Raw genomic sequence first — 23,218 nt, forward strand, 5'->3', positions numbered from 1 at the left:
GTTTGATATCACCCGTTTGTTCTCTGAGGCTGGATAGGAATGTAAAACCAGAAATGTGCTACCCACATGTATAGATGTCGTGTTTCGTCACCCTTGGCCCATGCATGTTGATTTGCTTTTTCCAGGGGTGGTGAAGAAAGGGCCACACTGATCTACCCATTTTCATTCATTCATTAAATATTTATTTATTGACCCCCTACTGTGCACCAGGGACCCAGGTAGGAACTGGGAATGGAGGCCACAGTGTCCAGGGCCCAGCTCCTACAGATGACATGTGAGATCCAATTACATTCATCTCTTCCCAACCCTGTGTTTAGTATGGTCATATGGGTAACTTGAAATTAACTAGAGTGGGAGTATTGACATCACCACAGTCAGCAACACCATGGGGCTGTTTTTTCAGAGTCCATTGTTAAACATTTGCTAGCATATCACCAGATGGAGGGGTAACTAAAGGTTTGATAAGGCTCCTGTCTTCCTAGATTCTCCAGTCAAGTGTTGACTAGCTACCCTTGCACACCGTATATCCAGCAATAATGGTGCATGCGTGGTAGCAGAGCAGGGGGAACCTACAGAGGGATTGAGTTTGAAGTTTTGTTTACTGGGATTTTAGCAGAGCTCGTGCAAGGTGAGAATGTCTGCAAGCAAGGAATAGAACTAGACAAAACGGCAGGAACCAGAGGTCAAATCAATGCATGGAGTCTTCAAGGGCAGGGTGAGGCCTCGGCTATGGTAAATTCTCAATTTATGAGACAGCCATGGAGAGGATGAGGAAAAACACCAGGTCTGAGCCATTAAAGCTAAGATGGCTTTTAAGCTACAGTCTAAACCAGCATCAGTGTGGTCTCAATGAGCCTCCATATCTCCCACAAACTTCAGCTGCCAATCAACTGCCTCCTAGCCTCTTCCTGATGGAATGGGGTGCTGTAAGGCAGTTCTCAAACTGATCTATGGGAGAATCACCCGGAGGCTTTATTAGATCGCAGATGGCAGGATCCCAGCCTCAGAGGCTTTGATTTAATTGGTCCGGGGAGGGACCAAGGAAATTTGTATTCCGAACATGCTGTTAGGTGATAATGATGCCACTGGTTAGGAGATGGCACTTAGAACTGCTGCTTCACTGCTTTAGAATTGAATCAAACAAACCCAATGTCACCTGTTTCAGAAGAGCAACGATGCAGGCTTCACTCTGGGGGCCATGAACTGCTTCTCATCATGGCAAGGGGCTCATTAATGGGTGGAAAAATCTTCCCCACTGACATGGCAGCAAGTGAAATAGTTAACTGTCCTACATTAATATGCTCTGTCTTCCACACCACTTGGTCTTCATGGGGAGATGTTACTTTGGAGGATATCTGCAGGATCCTTTCACCTTGACATCTCAGAAGTCTCCTAGAATAAATAAACATGTCCTATATAAAATACAGCCAACTCATACCAAAAAAACTCCACAACTTTATTACTGGAGAGTGACCACGACATGCGTACTTGTGCATGTACATCATGATTATTGTCTGAAAGAGTGAATTCAGTCAGACCTCAGCAATGCTCCACGTCCCGTCATTCTCCCAGAGCTGTATTTTAACACCAGGCATAAGAACATCACAATCAACTCTAATCACGGTCATTGCAGCATAGACCATTTTCAAAGTATATTGATGACTAATAAGCAATAATTTAAAAATACTTCATGACTTGGAAAGAGCAATGTCAAGAGATGATGCAAAAGGACACAGAGGCCAGCCTCGGCTGATGGGCTCATGGCATCCCTCCCCAACATCACTCTTCACTGGATTCTAGCCAGTTCAGCTTAGTGGTCACAGAATTGGGTTTTGATCAAGGGTGATCTCATTTGTAGGAGGAGCAGGTGACTATAATGTGGTTTCACTTGAGTGGTTCTTGCTGTGGCCCCTTTAGCAAAATAGAAGCCTATCACCCCACTATTGCCTGTCGCTTCACCACCATAGCTGACTCTTTTGGCCCTTCACAAGATCTGTTCACCTTCAGAAGGAGTGCTCACCTTCTGATGAGAATGCCCTTGGAGAGACCACAGCTTTAAGTGGGATATTAGCTCAAATGCAAACAACCTGCCTCACAAAGCTAGCACTTTATCGATCTGTGCCAAAGATTCAGCCATTATTAATTAAAAATTTTTCCAGAAGTAAGTGTACTTTTACGAAATCAAGTGTAAAAAAATCTGATATGATATTGGAACAAACTGACTTTTATTTGGTGATATTTAAAAAATCTCTGACTGTATCACGGATGTTATGGAGAATTCAGCAAATAAACTGGAGGAAAAAGAGGAAAGAGAACTCTGTGAACTAGAAATAAACAAAGGCAGAGGAGGATAGATGGGATTACACAAATCAACAGTGACAGCATCAAAGAACTTCCTCTTAAGTTATACTGTGCACAGTATTGATGCAGAATCCTTATAAATGTCTGTGTAACAGATGCTGCCTGAGAAATATTTAGAGTTAGAATTCTGTTCGTTTTAACGCATCCAGTATCGGCATAAAATACGTGATAAAATATTTTACAGCTTCAGTTTTACTGGGATTCATTTTAACTTAAGTTAGCCTGAGAAAATTAAAACAAGCAGTTATTTATGTCATGATCATGTATAGGATTTCAGGAATGAAATTTTAATTGATAACACGTTTTTCATCTAATTCATATCATTTCATATGTTGCACAAATAGAAGTCAACTTATATTCTAATTTACTGAAGTAAATGTGTCTAGACGTTGAACAATTATAGGGAAACACAGAGATAAATATAACAGATACAAAAACACTCTGAAATTGATTCTGTTCTCGGATTTCAGCTATTTATAGGAGTTCATTTTCAGACGCAGGAGTTAGATCTGGCACCAGTCAAGTATTTGTCATTTTTAAACATAATTTCTACCACAAATAAAAGTACTTTTTATTCATTTCCATAATTTGTTTGAGTGAATTCAAACCAACTTAGAGAGCCATATGTATTGTTCCCACAATTCACATAACTTTGCAAAGTGTTTCTCCTTCAGCGTGGTTCCTATGACCCGCCATTTGCCCATGGTCCTAGGAGAAGTCATAGCAATCATTTCAGTCTCCCTTAAAACTGAGGCTCACGTGACTGATCTCATGAGTTCCCACTTTGGAGATATTCTTTTCCTCCAGACAGAATCTGGGTTCTTTCCGCATACTGTCAGAGTTCGAACTTGTCTAACATCCACAGGAGGAGAGGGAAGTGGGGGGACATCCTGGTGCTACCGCTCAGTGGCCTCAGAGAGCTGATTGCCCAACCCTCAGGAATTTTGCAAGCCAGTTCTTAATCACAGCGATGACAAAATTTTTAATTATAAAAGCTTATGAGTATTGAACATTTGCTAAGAGGATAGATGTTATGTTAAGTATTCTTACCACAGAATAAAATAGCACTAATAAATAGTAATAAAATAAGAAGGAGGAGGAAATTTCTGGAGGATAGGTTTTTATGGCATAGATTGTGGTGATGATTTCAGGGACATAGTTTATCTCCAAATGCTCAAAATGTTGTCCATTAATTATGTGCAGCTTTTTGTATATCAAAAGCCCCTTATAGGGATGCCTGGGTGGTGTGCTCAGTTAAGCATCCAAGTCTGACTTTTGGTTTTGGCTCGGGTCATGACCTCAGGGTCATGAGACCCAGCCCCATGTCGGTCTCCATGCTGATCGCAGAGGCTGCTTGAGAATCTCTCTCCCTCTGGCCCTCGCACTTGTGTTCCCTCTCCCTCTCTCTAAAAATAAATAAATCTCTTTTTAAAAAAAACACAAAAACCCTTATCAGTAAATATGTTATGTACCAGAACCAAAAGTAATAGACACGCAAAATTTGTCACTTACCAATTATTTTAAAACGTCTTCTATTTTCTATTTGTTAGGCTCTAAAGTACCATGTCAGCTCTCAAAGCTAGAATTAGACTCTTTGCTCCAAGTTTAGTGATCATCAGTGGTTTCTTTCCTACACAGCATTTATTTCTCTTCCATCAGATTTTGGAGGGGTACCATCCCTTATCCTCCAACACATAATATGTATTTAAGAACATTTTTCTTTAAATAAGTTGGTTGGAGAACAAGAAGAAAGCCAAGGATACCATTTGCAGGTAGAAAAGGGGACCTTTTCCTTCTATTCCAAGTCCCAGCAGGAGAGTCTGCATTGGATTTCCTGAGAAGCTACTGCAATGGGTCACATGTAGACAGGACACCCAGTTCACCTTGTCTCACTCATAAAGGGTTAATCTCGTGAGGATAGGGAGATGAAAATCTCAGCTGTCACTTACAGGAATTCTCAGAGCTTTAGAATTGCAGACCAAGTGCCCCTTTGTCTCACCATGCTTCTGTTGAAGTGTATTCTCATTCCATCAAGTACACACGAACACAAAGCTACCAGTTGTGTTTATCTTCTTTGCAATTAGCTTAATATATTTTGTGCCCTAAATGTATACTGGATAATAGTATCAGTCTCTCTCAAAACTGCAGTTCATTGCAAAAAATTAATTCATTCTAGGAAATATGATTGTTCTTCAAACACTTTTAGATGTAATTCTACAATCCTATCTAATAGGCGAAAATTTAGATTCAACTTCAGATTGCATTTCTTCATAACCAACGGTCTCTACTTCAGAAAATCAAGCAGATTGCCTCGTATATTTGTGCATTTATTATCACCACCATGTCAACCATCACGTTTACTTCCTGAGCCCCAATAAGACCCCTCAGAGAAGTATTATATATTTGTCAATATCCTGGAGCTTTGAAACTCCCAAGTGCTTTTCCCATTTGACCTGAAACTTCCTCTCTTCTCAGATTCCTGTCTCTCTACACAAAACAAGCAAACCTTTGCTTAAATTAGTCCATGTGTGAATTTTTAGGGTCATTTGTTTCAGATCCACAAAGAATCTAAGTCTCTTTGTTAAATTTTGATATATCTTTACCTAAATGCCAGTAGCCTGAACTCTTAACTATCCCTGGGCTCAGTATTAAATGCTCTGTAGAATTTGGGTGCCTATATTCCATTCATTTCTCTTTTTTCAGAACATAGCAAAAGTACAGGAATAACACTTTCATTGGATTTGGGCCTTAAAGTAGCTGTTAATTTCTGGCACTTATAAGAATCCAAAGATATCCATCATTCAGTCAACATTTAAGGAGTTGACCATACTGTTCACAGTAGCCTGGTATCACTCCTTGGCATTCAAATTCATTTTATTGATGATAAACTTTGATATCATTTATTAAATCATAAATGGTAAATAATGCAAATTATTGATATTAAGAACTTTGAATTTAAAAAGACAGCATAATATATTAATGTGGTCTTTCCTCAATTTCTCAAGCTTTATTGACTTTAGAAAAAAATACTTATATATAAATAGAATATTTTAAAAATTTCTGTAACTTTCATTAGTTTTGAGGCAGACATAGTCATTCTCACAACTGATTCACTGATCTGTATGAAATGATGAGGCTTTAAGTATATTCTTTACAACTTCACCTGCCTTTATATAGTACAAACTTTGTTGCACTTAAAAACTAATGTTCAAAAAAAATTAAAATTAAAGTTCAAAGTTTTGCCTCCTAACACATTTCAATAATGGGTTCATTGCCTTATTCAGCTAAATTATCAACATTACATTCATTCAACAAATGTAACCAGGGCCAACACACAGCAGATGTTGGGAAATACATCAAGTAGAATTAGAAGGTACACATGGAATTTATATTTCATTGCAACTTTCTAAATATTTCAAATACATCTCTCTAATCTATATGGTGTCATTGGAAAACTGCATAAATGATATTCTGAAACTGGTGAATGTGAAGTAGAAGTCAAAATCTTGGCAGTGCTCATAAATAATTTTCTTCATGTTTCTTAGGAAAATGACATTTGAAATGGACTTTAAACATGGTCTAAAAGTAGAAATCTGTAAGGAAGAGGGAGACAGTTGAGAGATGCAAAATAAGGAAGCATGGTCCTATGTGAAGTCTAGAGACAACTACTGAGTCAGAGTTTTTGTGATCCAACAGTTGCCATGACCCATCAGGGCACCCTACAGGGCCCTGAAAGTCTCCACTCCACTGGCTTGGTTATGGGGGCCTCTGCAGGAACTAAGCTTATACTGGCTACTTAGAGAACATGAGCTTTATCCTACCTACCTGAACTTTATGTAGAAGCCGTTAAAGATTCTTCCACAGCCCAGAATGATTGATTTCCAGAGCTGGCTCAGTCTCTGAGAATCTTCTAAGAATCTTCATGCTCAGTTCCCTCTTCAACTAACATGAGAGAAAAATCCAGGGCATCCAGAGTGGACATCCCAGAGTATAATTAAAAATTAGTATCATCAGAGCATATAAATAAGCAATTTTAAAGTATTACATGTCAAACCCATATTTTGTAAATGCCAGATATTGATATAGTCATTACAAATGAATTGTATCTATGGCACAGATATTTAGAATCTCCGATCTAAAAAAAGATGTTTAAACACAAATACCCATTAATCATCATCATCATCATCATCATCATCATTAATAATCTTTTATAGACAAGTGCATGAACATTAGGGAGAAAAATCAGAGTACTACAGCAATAAAAAAAAATCCAATGACATACTTCTGAAATTACTAAATATTTTCCAATTCAAAATAGCCTATTTTACAATAGCTAATATATGGAAACCACCTACCTTTCCACTGACAGAGACAGATGAGTGGACAAAGAAGATACGAGTGAACAGATGGAATATTTTTCAGCCACGAAAAAGAAGGAAATCTTGCCATTGAGGCACCATGGATGAATCTGGAGGGAATTAAACTAGGCAAAATAAGTGAGAAAGAGGATCTCACTTGTATATGGAATCTTAAAAAAAAATGTTTTTGAAAGTCAAACTCATAGTAACAGAATAGAATGATGGTTACCAGGGCCTGAGAGATGGGGGAAATGAGGAGATGCTGGTCAAAAGGGACAAACCTTTACATAAAGATGGATAAGTTCTGAGATCTAACGTACTGCATGGTGACTTGAGTTAATAATACTGTATTATATAATTGGAATTTGCTGACAGAAGATCTTGAACATTCTTACCTCGGGGGGAGAAAAAAAAGAAAGAAAGAGAAAAGGTAACCATGTGAGGTGATAGATGTGTTAATTAACCTGATTGTGGTAATCATCTCACAATGTATGCATGTATCAAATCATCATGCTGTATGCTTTAAATATATGCAATCTCATTGGTCAATAAAGCTGGGAAGAAAAAAGAAAAGAAAAGAAAAACATTGCCATCTGTAGCTTTTAGAAAAGGTGACTTAGGCTGTGTATTTTTTTAAAAATGGCCTATTTTGCTTGAATAGGACGAATGGGACAATTTTCAATTCCTGTATTCTAAAACACAAAAATTATAAGCATTATACTCCAGTTGTAAAAATGTTACTGTGCTGTTACTATTTTATTAGTAACACAGATCCACTATTAACCTTGAAACTTCTTTTGCAATTTGTAAAAAGGACATCATTAATACAAGGACTCAAACATTCAGTGTTTCATGATTTAAACCATAAGTATTCTTATGTTTCTGGTAAAACAAAATACTCAAAGTGACTCTCTGTTAGTTGATGTATATCTGTGACTGCTTCACACCTCATTTGACAGAAATATTATGAGGTCTGAGTTGGTATTTGTGGACAACTCTGTATATTTTTCTCATGGCAAAGAGCCAACAATAATTTTGCATGTCTACCACTTTTTATGTAGAGCTGTCTTTGAAAAACACTTGCCAAAATGACCTTGACAGAGGTCTAATCTTAGATGACTGCCAATGAACAGATACTATAGACAAAATACAGGGGAATTGGAGAGACTAAGAAAAACAGAACAAAAGTAATTGGATTTTAACAAAATTTTAGGTCCCAAATCAGTAGATGGTATATTAATCAAATATAAAAGTAAAGCCAGCAGGAATATTGATAGATCAACTTTGATGAGAAAGAATTTTGTGAGTAAGACATTTCATGCATTCACCAGAAAGTTTTCAAGGAATTTCTAAAAAGACAGTATCCAGTTATCAGTCTCAGCAGGAATGACTTTTCCTGTGTCTTCAAGAAGAGGCTTGCTCAGAGCTCCTGATATAGGCTGACCTTGACGAGGCATCTCTATGAAATTCTTTAGATCCTTTGATCTGGTAACTGAATTTGACCAACTGACCCAAAACCTTTCTGCTCCTTCTTCCATTTTCATTTGCTTAGTCCTTCTATCTTGAGTGAACTGATCCTCTCAAGATTAATCTATTCTGAATATCAAGCTAAGAGAATGGTTGTTAGCTTCAGTATTTAAGAAGTTCACAGTAAATGCTAAGATAGAATTTTATTAACACATTGAAAGAGATTATTTCAGATTTTTTCAGAGTCCATAGTCTCTCATGGTTCAGATTTTAAATAGACTCACGAAGTGATTGCTTCACTGTCAGTTTGACTCATAGGAACTCAAGTTTTTTCAAGTGGCATTTGGTTGTCTGGATTCTAGCTGAGTCTTCTAAATACACTTCCTCTATAGCTAATCTAACATGATCAGATCACACGTTCTCCTAAGAGCCAAAACAGAATGATTTCTTCTTTTTCACTTTCAAAGGCTAAAATATGTCACAAAAATTTTTCCAGAAGGTTTTCCCTCAGAATTGAATGATTACCTATTTAGATATTCTCTGCCTTGTATAAAGTATACATTCCTGAAAAAGAAACAATTACTTATTAATCCTGATTATTTTCTCGTACTTCTCTACCTCTCCAGTTCCTTACTCTCAGATTATTTTTCATCCCACTCTTTAGATGTTCTTGTTTTAAAGGAAGACATTCTTAACTGGTTTTCTTCTCAGCTGGCATCTCTGTAGCCAATCTTAATCTTGGACGTGGCTTTACTTAGCACCTATTTACTTATGACTCTCTAATGTTTACACTGAGTCAAGATTTCTTACCAGAGTGCAAGCACCATCTATCTGTTTACTGGATAGCTCCATATAGATGTCTTACTGGTATCTCAAACTTGATGCGCACTAAAATAAATTTATTATCTCCTCCAAACCTGCGTCTATATACCTACTACAAAGAATGTTTTGTTCAAACCATTATAATCTCACATCTGGGTATTATAATAAACACTATGAGTACCATGCCTCTTATCTCATGCTTCTTCATCTATAATCCATATTCCATGTGGCTCCTATTAATTCATTAAAGAAATACTAAAAGAATACAAACTGTTGGGCATTATTTTAGACATTGCAGATCTCTGTAAACAGTGATAACAAGAAGATCTTGCTCTAATGAAATGTATATTTTAAGGTAGTAGACAATAAAATGAGTATATAATTTGTCAAGTTCTGACAAAGACGATACTTAAGCATATCATTCTGCTTATCAGAATCCTTCAATGACTCTCCATTGCCTTCCTGATAAAATCAAAACTCTTTTCCTTGGCATACAATGCAAGCAGACCTTGCTGATTTCTCTTTGTAGATAGCTTCAGCCATACAAATAAATTCTGTCATTATTTTGTTTTCAATGCCTGGAAATTTTTCCTGCTTGTCACTTTCTAAAAAAATCTATTTCTAGAGTCCCTGTTTTATCTTTGTCTTCTCTTCATTAAGAAATTTTCTGTGTGAAACACTCTCACCCAAGCAGAATTAGGCATTCAGTGGTTCAAAGCTCTTTTTTATACTTAAAAATTTGTATTACAATGTCTTTCTCTCCACTGACATTCATTTATCTGAGGGTAGAAACAGCTTTCTTTCTATTTATAGCACCTAGCATGTAGCATTGAACATAATATGCGTTCATTGAAGAACTAAAGGGTTTTTTTAAATAAAGCATGACTCATATGTTAAAAAATAATAAATCTTAGTTTTGTTGTTTCAAAGATTTTTTACTATTCTTGTAAGCTGAAAAACAGACTGCCAGTTTCTTGGATGTTGGAAAAAAGAGATGAGACTCCTGAGACAAATTCAAAAGATAGTTTATAATTCACATCAATTTCAATATCCAGAGTATCAACAATTTTCTGTTTCCTTGAGTCCCAATTTCCAGGATGATGCTAAGAGCGCCTGGTGATGCCTGTACATATAGAGGGTCATATTATAGGACAAGAACCCTGAGCGTAGGGACACCGAATCTTTTATGATGGACAGCAAGCTTTCCTGACCTTTGACCTTAGAGAAGATTTTTCTTTATTATATTGAACAGTAAACAAATCTGTCCTTTCCTCAACCTTCAAAGTCTGTTTGCTTTACAAATGTCCTTAAAAATATTGCTGAGAGCAAAGACAGTCATGTACTGTTCTCCAGTGTGGTTGTAAGAAGTGTAGAAATGCGAAAGGCTCATGGACAACTGTCTCCTAACAATAGTAAATAACTTCTCTTGTTGATATATTTGTTATTCACTCAAGTGTTGTTATTTAAGGTAGGTTGACAAGGATACTGATGAGTATAAAAGAGCATCAGAAGAAAATTTCCTACAATGTTATCCTAATTTGTCTTCTTTTCAAATTTGAACAAAGTCTGACTTAAAAAAAAAATCTCGTGCAAAGCAAGACAAAATAATTTAGGAGTATTTTCAGAAGTACCTCCTTCCATTTGCTAAGTAATTTAAGTTACCAAACATAAGAGAACACTAACAAGGTGTCAGAGACAATAAATCACTGTAAATGCATTGGCTAATAATCAGGACATTTCAAAAGTATATATGGCAAACATGTTAATAAATATTTTAAGTCTTAGACTACAGCAATCATATAATTTGATTAATCATGATAGATTTGTAATAGAAATTCTAATCCATATTTCAGAATTGATTCTGTTAAAATTACATGACAATCTGTGTCTCAAATTTATATACCATATTCTTATGGTTTTCAGTGTTCATTTACACATCATGCTTCCAATATACTTATAGATATATTATTCCCCATTAAATTAAAACTGCCACCTATGTTTTCACTGCATTACTGAATAAATTCAAAGCAACTTTTTTGAATAAGAATATATTGACTTTATGCTTTACTATGCAAAGATGAATTACATTTTTAAGAGGCATTTTAGAAAATGTGTCTCTGGGGCACCTGGGTGGCTCAGTGGGTTAAGCCACTGCCTTCGGCTCAGGTCATGATCTCAGGGCCCTGGGATCAAGTCCCGCATCGGGCTCTCTGCTCAGCAGGGAGCCTGCTTCCTCCTTTCTCTCTCTCTCTGCCTGCCTCTATGCCTACTTGTGATCTCTCTCTGTCAAATAAATAAATAAAATCTTTAAAAAAAAAAAAAAGAAAATGTGTCTCTGTCATAGGACATGGAAATTGCTTCCTCTAAACTCATAAACTAAACACTTATTTTGGGAGGTAGAAGTAGAATATGCATAGTTAGTAATGTCAAATTGGGACTAAGTTGCAAAGATATTAGAAGTTGCAAAATTGTTAAGAGTTACTCAATGTTGTTGAAGAAGTCAGAGATGGATATATCGGATGACATAGTTTCAATCAACAGATTCAATGAGTCCAATCCATTACAAGATATGTCATTAAAATAGTAAAGCAGATGTGGACAAATTACAACCTGCAGATCAAATCCAGTCCACTGTCTATTTTTGTAAATAAAGTTTTACTGGAACATCATCACACTCATCCATTTATTATTGTTCATTTATTATTATTATTTACTATATATTATTTTTGTTCATTTATTATTGTTCTCACTGCAATGGCAGAGTTGGGTAGTTGTAATAGAGATCATATAGCCTGTAAAACCAAGAATATTTACTCTATGACCCTTCACAGAAAAAAATTGTCAACCTCTGTCACAAAGAGAATGCGACTCCAAATGTTTTCTATAGGTCAGGACAAGTTACTCAAGTTTCTTGCTGATTTAAACAGAAAAGAAATTGTTAATGACTATTGAGTAGCTTATATACTCAGCAGGAGGGTTGGAGAGCCCACCACAGGAATAATGTTAAAAATTTTGTTGGAAATGACCCAGTTAGGATACCAAGTCTGTTACCACTACTAGCATTAAATATTGCAGCTTGTTACCTAAAACCCTGCAATTGCACTACTGGATATGTACCCCAAAGATACAGATGCAGTGAAAGGAAGGGCCATACATACCCCCAATGTTCATAGCAGCAATGGCCACAATTGCCAAATTGTTGAAAAAGCCAAGATGCCCTTCAACAGACAAATAGATAAAGAAGATATGGTTCATATATACAATGGAATGTTATGCCTCCATCAGAAAGGATGAATACCCAACTTTTGCATCAACATGGACAGATCTGGAGGAGATTATGCTGAGTGAAATAAGTCAAGCAGAGATAGTTATCATATGGTTTCACTTACTTGTGAAGCATAAGGAATAACATGGAGGACGTTAGGAGAAGGAAAGGAAAAGTCAGTTGGGGGAAATCGGCGGGGAGAGACAAACTGTGGACTCTGAGAAATAAGCTGAGGGTTTTTGAAAGGAGGGGATGGGGGGAGAGCTGAGCCTGGTGGTGGATATTAAGGAGGGCACATATTGCACGGAGCACTGGGTGTGGTACATAAACAATGAATCTTGGAATACTGAAAAAATAAAATAAAAAATAAATAAATATTGCAGCTTGCACTGCTAATACCATTAGCACTGACCAATGGAGTCCAACCCTAACATCACTGCTTATATCCAGTACTCAGGCCACCTGTGATTATTGCTGCTGCCTGAGAGTCTCTGAGGCGGTGGGTCTGCTAGAGGAAACTTAGTTCATGTGCTTTACCTCACTGCAAAGGATTCTAGGACAATTAGTATCTGGCATTTTCAAGATGGGGCATTCTCCAAAAATGAGAAGGGGCTTCAGACATTGGGCAATCTAAAATCGTAACTTTAACTATAATGTCCACTTTAAACTGACTGGAAATCCTATAGCATTGAGTCAATTAATAGACATTTTTCCTTGTATGATACCACATGAAACATAATAGGATTATTTAAAGTATGAATAGCAGAGTCAAAAGATTTACAAGGGTCAGACATAAATGAAAGAGACTATGTTAAAAATAAAAATAGAGACTGCTAGTGGCAGTTGCAAACAGGAGAGCATAAGATTAATCTAAAGACAGTCAATTGCAATTATTTTGGAAAAGATTAGTATGTAATTTTCTCCAAGTGAACTGATGCTTTGAATCATGGATTGAATTTCAAGTAAGTCTGTAATACATAATAATTAAGTCACATGACTTGGGATAGCTTAAGTCTTTGAATTTTTGTTAACGTGTCTTCACTAGTACCCTAATAAGTTGAAAGGTTGTGAATATGGGCAATATTATTTATTATGGCTATTTGCATGGTTCATTTATGCACCTAATTTAGGAGGACCTACATCAGCCAGCCCCTCTGTAAGACAAAAATAGAACAAGAATAGTGAACTTCTAAGAGCCTGTCAATAAACTATGGGTTTGCTTAATGGTATTCTCTTAGCCATAAAATTAAAGCCAAAATAAGGAAAATTAAAAGTTAATATAATGCATATATTTCCATATCAAAAATCAAATATTCTCAAAAGAGGATTTTGTAGAATTCCTTATTTATGAAGCTGATGCCTAAGAAGATAGTAAGTCCTTTCCATACCCTATGGTTTCTACCTGATAATCATACTCAAGGAATTCAACTATGATCTTGAAAGCTAACTAAAAATAAACTAATTTCTCTATTTCCAAATGTGAAGTGGCTGAGTATTTTGGAAAAAATCACAGCAATCTGAAATCTGATCTAAACAATAAAATTAGTGGTAGAAGAAACATGTAAAAGTAAGCCATAAATGGTAAAATTAGAGCTATCCTACACATCACAGTCACCAGGAGTAAAATTAGGCGAACTTGAGATAATTTAAAATGTTTCAGAATCCATTTAAAATAAAATGTGGATTTTGGCAAAGTCTAACTCCATAGTTAATTTTTCAAAATAACCCAATCTCTTCCAGACTTGATCATGAAATCCCTCTAAATGTATCAAGAGTTTTCTCCACTCTACAGCAAAATATCAGTTTGAGTTTTGGTCTTTTTTTGGGGGCAAATAATTGGAAAAGAAAACTTCATGGAAAATATAGAAATAATTATACCATGTAAATTAACTGATTCTCTCCAATATAAACCTTGGTTGATTAACAGTGAAGTGCATATCATCTGGGTTTATGTGTTGGACACTAAAATATAAAGTGTATGTTTTCTCAAGTAGCTTCTGGACAGGAGTTATTTTCTTCATTGGGTTTAAAACCAAACAGAAATCTTATGATGGGACTAGCAAGTAGCCTTGATTATCTTTTATTAGGGAAACTCACCTAATCCACATCTCCCACTGTTACAGTCATTCCCAAATCATGTGGTACTTGAAAGTGTTCACTTAAACTTGAATTAAGACACATGTTTAGGAATCCAGAGGGTCAGTGGCATGATGCTACCTCGGTATTAGAGACTATTAAACAGATATTACCTCAGTAATGTCACAAAGCATCAATAATAGCACATATAGAATATTCTGAAAATGATTTCCCAGAGAAGCAATCTGTACTGAGTTCTCCAATTGACTGCTAATCAACAGAGATTTCTTTGTTATCCATCTCTTATCTTTTTTTCTCTTCCTTTTGGTCCCATGATTCTTGTAATTAATAAATTTTCTTTTAGTTAAGACATTTTGATTCTTATAATTAAGACATTTTAAAAGTATTCACAATATATAAATACTTATTCTAGCTTTATTTGGACTACTATAAAATTAGAAACCACAAAAATGTCCATCAATAGGAGAATGACTGGGTAAGTAAGGGCAACAGGATAGTGATATACTAAAGAGTCATCTCAATAAGGTAATCTTAGATATACAAACTTAAGGCAATACATGATATATTGCATTCAAGCAAACCTTAGAAGTCAATGTGTGTTATATGTTCCTTTCCCTTTTTAAAAGTTACATATCCATGAGGGTGTGTATGCATAAGCACAGAGAACAAAATACTAGGATTGAAGAGGACAAAGGGACTTTTACTTCAGAGCCTACATAAATTTTAATAGTTTATGAGTATTTTTGTACTCTCTATTTATTGTTTATTTTTCTCTATTTTTCAAATGAAACATCTACTACTAATTCAGGAGTATATGAAAATAACTTTGCCAACCACTGTAAAACCAAAAATCTATTGGGGAGTTTAAAATCTCAGTCTTGGGACTCCTTTGACACCCAAATCAAAAGAAATTTGTGTTTCCTTTTCAGCTTCTAGTTCAATATAGGGGGCTCTGTGATTTTATAAAAGCTACCATAAAAACGGTGAATTACCCTGCCATCCTATATCATTAAATGATGTTTTATTAATTCCCGACTGGATCTCTGATTTAAAAAAAAAATTTATTTGAAATGGTTTTTATCTTCAATTTCTGTGGGTTTTTAAACATTATTTTTAAGGACTTCCTACATTAAAGCAACAGAGATTATTTAGGGCATCCTACCTTGATGCTAGAGTACTACTGTGAAAAGGTACGGAAGAATTGACTTCAGATTTCTTTCCAATACTAACCTATTAATAATTTTTTTAAGTGTTCTTTACATTTTACTTTGCTAGCAATGCTGAAAAATGGATGTTGCAATATGTATTGGTCATGGACTTTTGGAGATAATCATATATACTTTCAAGTACAGCTTGCTCCAGTAAAGAAAATGTTTCAGAAAATTAAACTTTCTTGCATTTATTTTCAAATCTCTATTGAGTACCTCCTGTGTCCTTAGCACCCAAGTTGTATTTTGTAGACTACCTCCTATGCATAGAAGTGGCACCAAAAAAAAAAAAAAAAAAAAAAAAAGTATTCTAACAATAGCGGTGAAAATATGGTAACTTTAGTTAGCATCAAAATACAACATAGGCTGTGCTCAGTGGTCCATAATAGGAATATGATGTGATATTTAATAAACAGATACAACAGATGAGTGTAATTGTTTTATTAATTGTAATTTAGTTTAGTTTCAAGGATCAAGATCTGGCCACAAGTCACCACTCCTAACATAGTGAGAACAATTTATATTCTGTAAGAGTTATCTGTGCAAGGCAAAATATTCAAGTGCTTCCTCATGCCTACTGAAATAGGTGCCTACTGAAATAGGACCTATTTCAGAGAATTTTATGAAAATATTATTATCAAGTGCTTTCCTCATGCCTACTGAAATAGGACCTATTTCAGAGAATTTTATGAAAATATTATTCAGGGCAAGACCAAGCTCTTTGAGAATCACTTTCTTCTCTTCAATTAGAATCAAAATAATTTCTGATGACAAGACTAAATGGAAATGGTATATACCACAGGGGACTCTCCAATTCAAAATAGTGCTTATTTGCCCAATAAATAGGCTAGTTGAAGAAACCAAAGTAAGTGTTAGGAGTAAAACTAATTGTCTAAGATATGATCAATTAGGTCTCCAACAAATCATTCCTTGAATATCATCTATAATGCTGTTTGAGCCCATATGGCTCTTCATTGCATATTTCTGGTTCTTCTCTTTCAGGGTATGGAGCAAAACTGGGCTTCTCTATCTTCTTTGAAGTTAGAGTTGGCCAAGTAACTTGCTTTGGCCAATGAAATCTAAGTAGACGTTTTAAGAGCCAGACTGAGGTTTGCCAACATCCCTTTTTCCACTGTCAAGAGTAGTTTTGTCAGGCTGAAGCTTTTGCCATTCTAGGTCCCTGAGTAACCAAAATGAGTAGAACTCTCTTTGGCCCACATTAGGTGGATAATGTGCATGAGAAAGAAACTTCTGTTGTGTTAGATTTTGGGGGTGGTTTTTTATTACCAAAATGTAATCTACTCCATCCTGATACAAATAAAACACCTTCCTTTCAATTCTAACATCCATCTCTCCCATCCTTTTCTTCTATTTCTAATTTCTTTTCATGAACAACATCTGCCTATGTCAAGTCCAAGAAGACAGAATCCTTTGTGAATTTGTGAGCTTAAAACATCACTGGGGTATAGCCAACTACAATTTTATTTTCTAGGAGAATGAGGATGATAGATTGCAAAACATATTTGAAAATTGTTCACTAGATGACACATTGCACCCTGAAGAAAACAGACACCACATATTTTCATTTATTCTCTCCTAAAATGCAAACACAGTCTTATCGTCCCATCTCTTTCAATTTACGTTCACAAATACATACCTGGCAAAATCACAAAATACAGCTTCCACAATTCTTAAAAAATCTACCTCCAGGCAAAATCCATAACAAACCAAAAAGAATAAAATCTAAATTTTTAAAATGCCATTTCTATCTTTAATATTTGCAAAGCAATTACCAACTTCCCTTGGACTTAAGACCATTGGAGTCTAATGTTGAATAACTGCCAAAGTATTTTGCTCAGCTTAGAGAAGGTAACAAAACATTGAAAGAGAACATCCAGCTCAGCCACAGTTAACTTTGTGTTGATTAATATTGTAGAGACCAAAAAGAAAGTTTACATGGAACCAGAAAACCTCTATGATATCCTGTACCCCTTAGTCATTTGCCTTTTACCAAAGGACTTCCCAACTGCTGTGGAGTGAAATTCAGTTTCAGACCTTTCAGACCCCTTTCTGTGTTTCATGTGAGAAAATGATTATTGTTCACAAGTCAGTTTTTAAAATGTAATTAATTTCAATAAAAATATATACTTTGATCCTAATTACCGCATCTTCACCTAATGAGTCACAAAAGCCTCTACAATGTGCAGTAGATGCTTTTGAAAATAAAAGGAACAATATTTTCTCAAAATAAATTTCCCCCAAATTGTGTTCATGCTTCTTTTGAGTCTTCTCTTCTCTTCCTCGGATGTCATGAGCCCTCATGAATGTTTCAATCTGGCAAGGAATGTTTGGGAGAAATTTTGGCAGGAATGACAATGTTTTCTTAATTATAATTAAAATTGTTTCTGTACAACGTGGACTAACCTACCTGTAATTTGTAACTTTAAATTTGTTAATGTGCGAGTAAGTAAGTAATATGTTCTTTTGCAGGCTGATTTATAAGAACCAAGTAGAAGAATGCAATAGGAAAAACCTAAAACAAATGAGTTTATTCATATTATAAATACCAGGCAAAGTTTCTCTCAAGTTTTATGCTTAATATAATTCTTCTTATGTTGAAAGTAAAAATCAATTAAATTGATTTAGTAAAAAAATGAAGAGAAGAGGCATAGAGATGTCTTTGAAAACTTGGAAACTCTTAGTTTCACACGATATGCTCTTTAGCTACATGAGAAATTAAGATGTAGGCAACTCATTTTAGGAATCTAAGAAGAAATATGGAATTTAAATGACAAAGTCATTATTAACAGTTAATAGAGTTAATTACTTAAAACAGTTTATCACAGACATACCCTTCTAACCATGTGATAATAATGTAATTATGATGACAACTTCAATAATAAGTCCATATTCTAACATAAGTTTTCATTGAAAATGATAGTCAAAAGGAAAATGATGAAGGTGATCATCATTTCTCCAATAGTCTCTAGAGAAATAAAGAATAACTTTACAAACAAAATCTTGTGTCAATTTTAAACACCATCGTGAAAAAACGAAAACTGGTAATATTAAAAACCCTGTAGGATTGGGGTGCCTGGGTGGCTCAGTTGGGTAGGTGCCCACTCTTCGTTTTGGCTCAGGTTATGATCTCAGAGTTGTGAGATCAAGTCCAGCTACATACTCAGCACAGAGACTGTTTCTCTCCCTCTCCTTCTGCCCCTCCCCTCGCTGGTGAATTCTCTCTGTCTCAAAAATAAATAAATAAAATCTTTTAAAACCTCACAGGATTGTACTTCTTAGCTTTCAACTTTAGCTTATATACATTCCCAAGGAAACAATACCTAGTTTCCTCCAGTCTGGGGACTGACTCTATGGCAAAGTCGGTATTTTCCATAGCATTTGAATACTATTGCTATTTTAAGACACAGCTTTCATATGCGAACATAACCTAATCTGAACCTTTAGACAGAGACTCTAGAAATGATGATCCCTTGCTTTATTTCTCTTAACCCTACAACTTCTATCAGGTTGTATCTCAAAACTGAAACATTTTCACAGGGAAACTATGCCTTGTTTTTTGTTTGGTTGGTTGGTTTTGTTTCATTTTGACTGGAATACATGCTGGCAAAAGCTTTCCTGGTGCTAGTACAATTTTTTTTTTTTTTAAACCGGCGCAAGATGTACATTAAACACAGAATAAAATGTCCTATCTTCTCCCTCTAAACACTGTCTAAAAATCTCTGCTGACACAGAGTTGAACTGAATTTCAATGGATCTTGGCTAGTTAAAACCAAAATAAAGATAATGAAAACATCATTTGATGATGGGTGTGACAAAGCAATCACCTGATATTTGAAAATAGATATAGTTTGTTTTACCCCTAAGTAAAGCCACATGTCAAGAAATCCATAATGGATATTAAAATAAGTTTCATCCCTTGTTGTTGAACATTATCCCAAGTGTTGCCCCATCTCTCCTGTCCTCACTTCACATCTCTTACAGCTCCTCTATTGTAATGAATCAGAAAGAACATAAATCTGAGGGAAAAAAATTCTCTCAGTGCTTAAACATTAAGATATTATTTTATTTTATTATTTTATTTCTAAAACAGAGATATTTGACCTTTAATCTTTTCTAGTCTTTATTCAAGATAATTTAACAGATGATGTGCAATTTTTAAAAAAATATTATTATTTTTTAAAATTTTTTAATTATTTTTTATAAACATATATTTTTACCCCCAGGGGTACAGGTCAGTGAATCACCAGGTTTACAGACTTCACAGCACTTACCATAGCACATACCCTCCCCAATGTCCATAACCCCACTCCCCTTCTCCCAACCCCCTTCCCCCCAGCAACCCTCAGTTTGTTTTGTGAGATTAAGAGTCACTTATGGTTTGTCTCCTTCCCAATCCCATCTTGTTTTATTTATTCTTCTCCTACCCCCCTTAAGCTCCCATGTTGCATCTCCCCTTCCTCATATCAGGGAGATCATATGATAGTTGTCTTTCTCCAATTGACTTATTTCACTAAGCATGATATCCTCTAGTTCCATCCACGTCATCACAAATGGCAAGATTTCATTTCTTTTGATGGCTGCATAGTATTCCATTGTGTATATATACCACCTCTTCTTTATCCATTCATCTGTTGATGGGCATCTAGGTTCTTTCCATAGTTTGGCTATTGTAGACACTGCTGCTATAAACATTCAGGTGCACATGCCCCTTCGGATCACTGCATTTGTACCTTTAGGGTAAATACCCAGTAGTGCAATCGTTGGATCATAGGGTAGTTCTATTCTTAACATTTTGAGGAACCTCCATGCTGTTTTCCAGAGTGGTTGCACCAGCTTGCATTCCCACCAACAGTGTAGGAGGGTTCCCCTTTCTCCGCATCCTCGCCAGCATCTGTCATTTCCTGACTTGTTCATTTTAGCCATTCTGACTGGTGTGAGGTGATATCTCATTGTGGTTTTGATTTGTATTTCCCTGATGCTGAGTGATATGGAGCACTTTTTCATGTGTCTGTTGGCCATCTGGATGTCTTTGCAGAAATGTCTGTTCGTGTCTTCTGCCCATTTCCTGATTGGATTATTTGTTCTTTGGGTGTTGAGTTTGTTAAGTTCTTTATAGATTTTGGACACTAGCCCTTTATCTGATATGTCATTTACAAATATCTTCTCCCATTCTGTCAGCTGTCTTTTGGTTTTGTTAACTGTTTCCTTTGCTGTGCAAAAGCTTTTGATCTTGATGAAATCCCAATAGTTCATTTTTGCCCTTGCTTCCCTTGCCTTTGGCGATGTTCCTAGGAAGATGTGGCTGCGGCTGAGGTCAAAAAGGTTGCTGCTTGTGTTCTCCTCAAGGATTTTGATGGATTCCTTTTTTATATTGAGGTCCTACATCCATTTTGAGTCTATTTTCATGTGTGGTGTAAGTAAATGGCCCAATTTCATTTTTCTGCATGTGGTTGTCCAATTTTCCCAACACCATTTATTGAAGAGGCTGTCTTTTTTCCATTGGACATTCTTTCCTGCTTTGTCGAAGATTAGTTGACCATAGAGTTGAGGGTCTATTTCTGGGCTCTCTAATCTTTCCATTGATCTATGTGTCTGTTTTTGTGCCAGTACCATGCTGTCTTGATGATGACAGCTTTGTAATAGAGCTTGAAGTCCGGGATTGTGATGCCACCAACTTTGGCTTTCTTTTTCAATATCCCTTTGGCTATTCGAGGTCTTTTCTGGCTCCATATAAATTTTAGGATTATTTGTTCTATGAACAATGCAAATTCTTTCAGTTTTTGTTTGTCCTGGAAGCTTTTAATCTCTCCTTCTATTTCCAATGATAGCCTAGCTGGATATAGTATTCTTGGCTGCATGTTTTTCTCGTTTAGTGCTCTAAGATATCATGCCAGCTCTTTCTGGCCTGTCAGGTCTCTGTTGATAAGTCTGCTGCCAATCTAATATTTTTACCATTGTGTGTTACAGACTTCTTTACCCGGGCTGCTTTCAGGATTTTCTCTTTGTCACTAAGGCTTGTAAATTTTACTATTAGGTGACGGGGTGTGGACCTATTCTTATTCATTTTGAGAGGCGTTCTCTGAACCTCCTGAATTTTGATGCTTGTTCCCTTTGCCATATTGGGGAAATTCTCCCCAATAATTCTTTCCAGTATACCTTCTGCTCCCCTCTCTCTTTCTTCTTCTTCTGGAATCCCAATTATTCTAATGTTGTTTCGTCTTATGGTGTCACTTATCTCTCGAATTCTCCCCTCGTGATCCAGTAGCTGTTTGTCCCTCTTTTGCTCAGCTTCTTTATTCTCTGTCCTTTGGTCTTCTATATCGCTAATTCTTTCTTCTGCCTCATTTATCCTAGCAGTGAGAGCCTCCATTTTTGTTTGCACCTCATTAATAGCTTTTTTGATTTCAACTTGGTTAGATTTTAGTTCTTTTATTTCTCCAGAAAGGGCTTTAATATCTCCCAAGAGGGTTTCTCTAATATCTTCCATGCCTTTTTCAAGCCTGGCTAGAACCTTGAGAATTGTCATTCTGAACTCTAGATCTGACATATTACCAATGTCTGTATTGATTAGGTCCCTAGCCTTTGGTACTGCCCCTTGTTCTTTTTTTTGTGGTGAATTTTCCGCCTTGTCATTTTGTCCAGATAAGAGTATATGAAGGAGAAGTAAAATACTAAAAGTGTGGCAAAGACCCCAGGAAACTATGCTTTAACCAAATTTGAAGAGTTCCCATATCGTGAGGGGGGGAGAAAGGGGATAAAAAGAGGTTCAGAAATAAAGAAAAAGAAAAAAAAAAAAACAAAGAAAAGAATTTTAAAAAGAAAACGAATAAAGAAAAGTATAAAAAAGAAAATATATATATATTAGATAAACTAGTTAAAAAACGTTAAAAAAGAAAAGGGTAAAAGTTTAAAAAATTTTAGCAGAAGAAGAGAAAAAAATGAAAAAGAAAAAAATTAAATTTACTGCAAGACTAAAAAATCACAGGGAGAAAGCCATGAGTTCCGTGCTTTGCTTTATCCTCCTCTGGAATTCTGCTTCTCTCCTTGGTATTGAAACTGCACTCCCTGGTAGGTGAACTTGGTCTTGGCTGGATTTCTTGTTGATCTTCTGGGGGAGGGGCCTGGTGTAGTGATTCTCAAGTGTCTTTGCCCCAGGCGGAATTGTACCGCCCTTACCAGGGGCGGGGCTGAGTAATCCGCTTGGGTTTGCTTTTAGGAGCTTTTGTTCCCTGAGCGCTTTCCGTAGAGTTCCGGAGGATGGGAATACAAATGGCGGCCTCCTGGTCTCCGGCCCAGAGGAGCCGAGAGCCCGGGGCCCCACACTTCAGTGCGCCCTCCCCTCTGCCGGCTGCGCTCTGAGCTCACCGAGCCTGTGGCTGGTTCAAGGTAACACCGAGCTGTGAGCTTACTGTCAGCTCTCTCTCTTTAGCCGGCTTTCCTGTTCCAATACCCGCAAGCTCTGTGACACTCAGACAGTGCCGATCCTTCTGTGACCCTGTGGGACCTGAGGCCCCACTGACCCCACGTGGGCTTCGCCCCAGTTTAGACTCTGGAGCGATGTCCCTCAGTGGAACAGACTTTTTTTTTTTTTTTTTTAAGAGTTTATTTATTTATTTGTC

At 36.2% G+C, this 23,218-nt stretch overlaps 1 long non-coding RNA gene across 1 annotated transcript in view; it reads right to left on the reverse strand.

Moving 5' to 3' along the window:
- LOC122903944 overlaps nt 1–23,218 on the reverse strand; it is a 31,332-nt gene that overhangs the window by 7,796 nt on the left and 318 nt on the right. The window contains exons 2-3 of the long non-coding RNA XR_006384118.1: nt 6,187–6,303; nt 1,157–1,392 (exon numbers count right to left, since the gene is read on the reverse strand). This is a non-coding gene — a long non-coding RNA (uncharacterized LOC122903944). The remainder of the gene's footprint in view (nt 1–1,156; nt 1,393–6,186; nt 6,304–23,218) is intronic.

This window comes from Neovison vison, chromosome 4 (genome assembly GCF_020171115.1).
Source record: "Neovison vison isolate M4711 chromosome 4, ASM_NN_V1, whole genome shotgun sequence".
In the NCBI taxonomy this organism is placed as follows: domain Eukaryota; kingdom Metazoa; phylum Chordata; class Mammalia; order Carnivora; family Mustelidae; genus Neogale; species Neogale vison.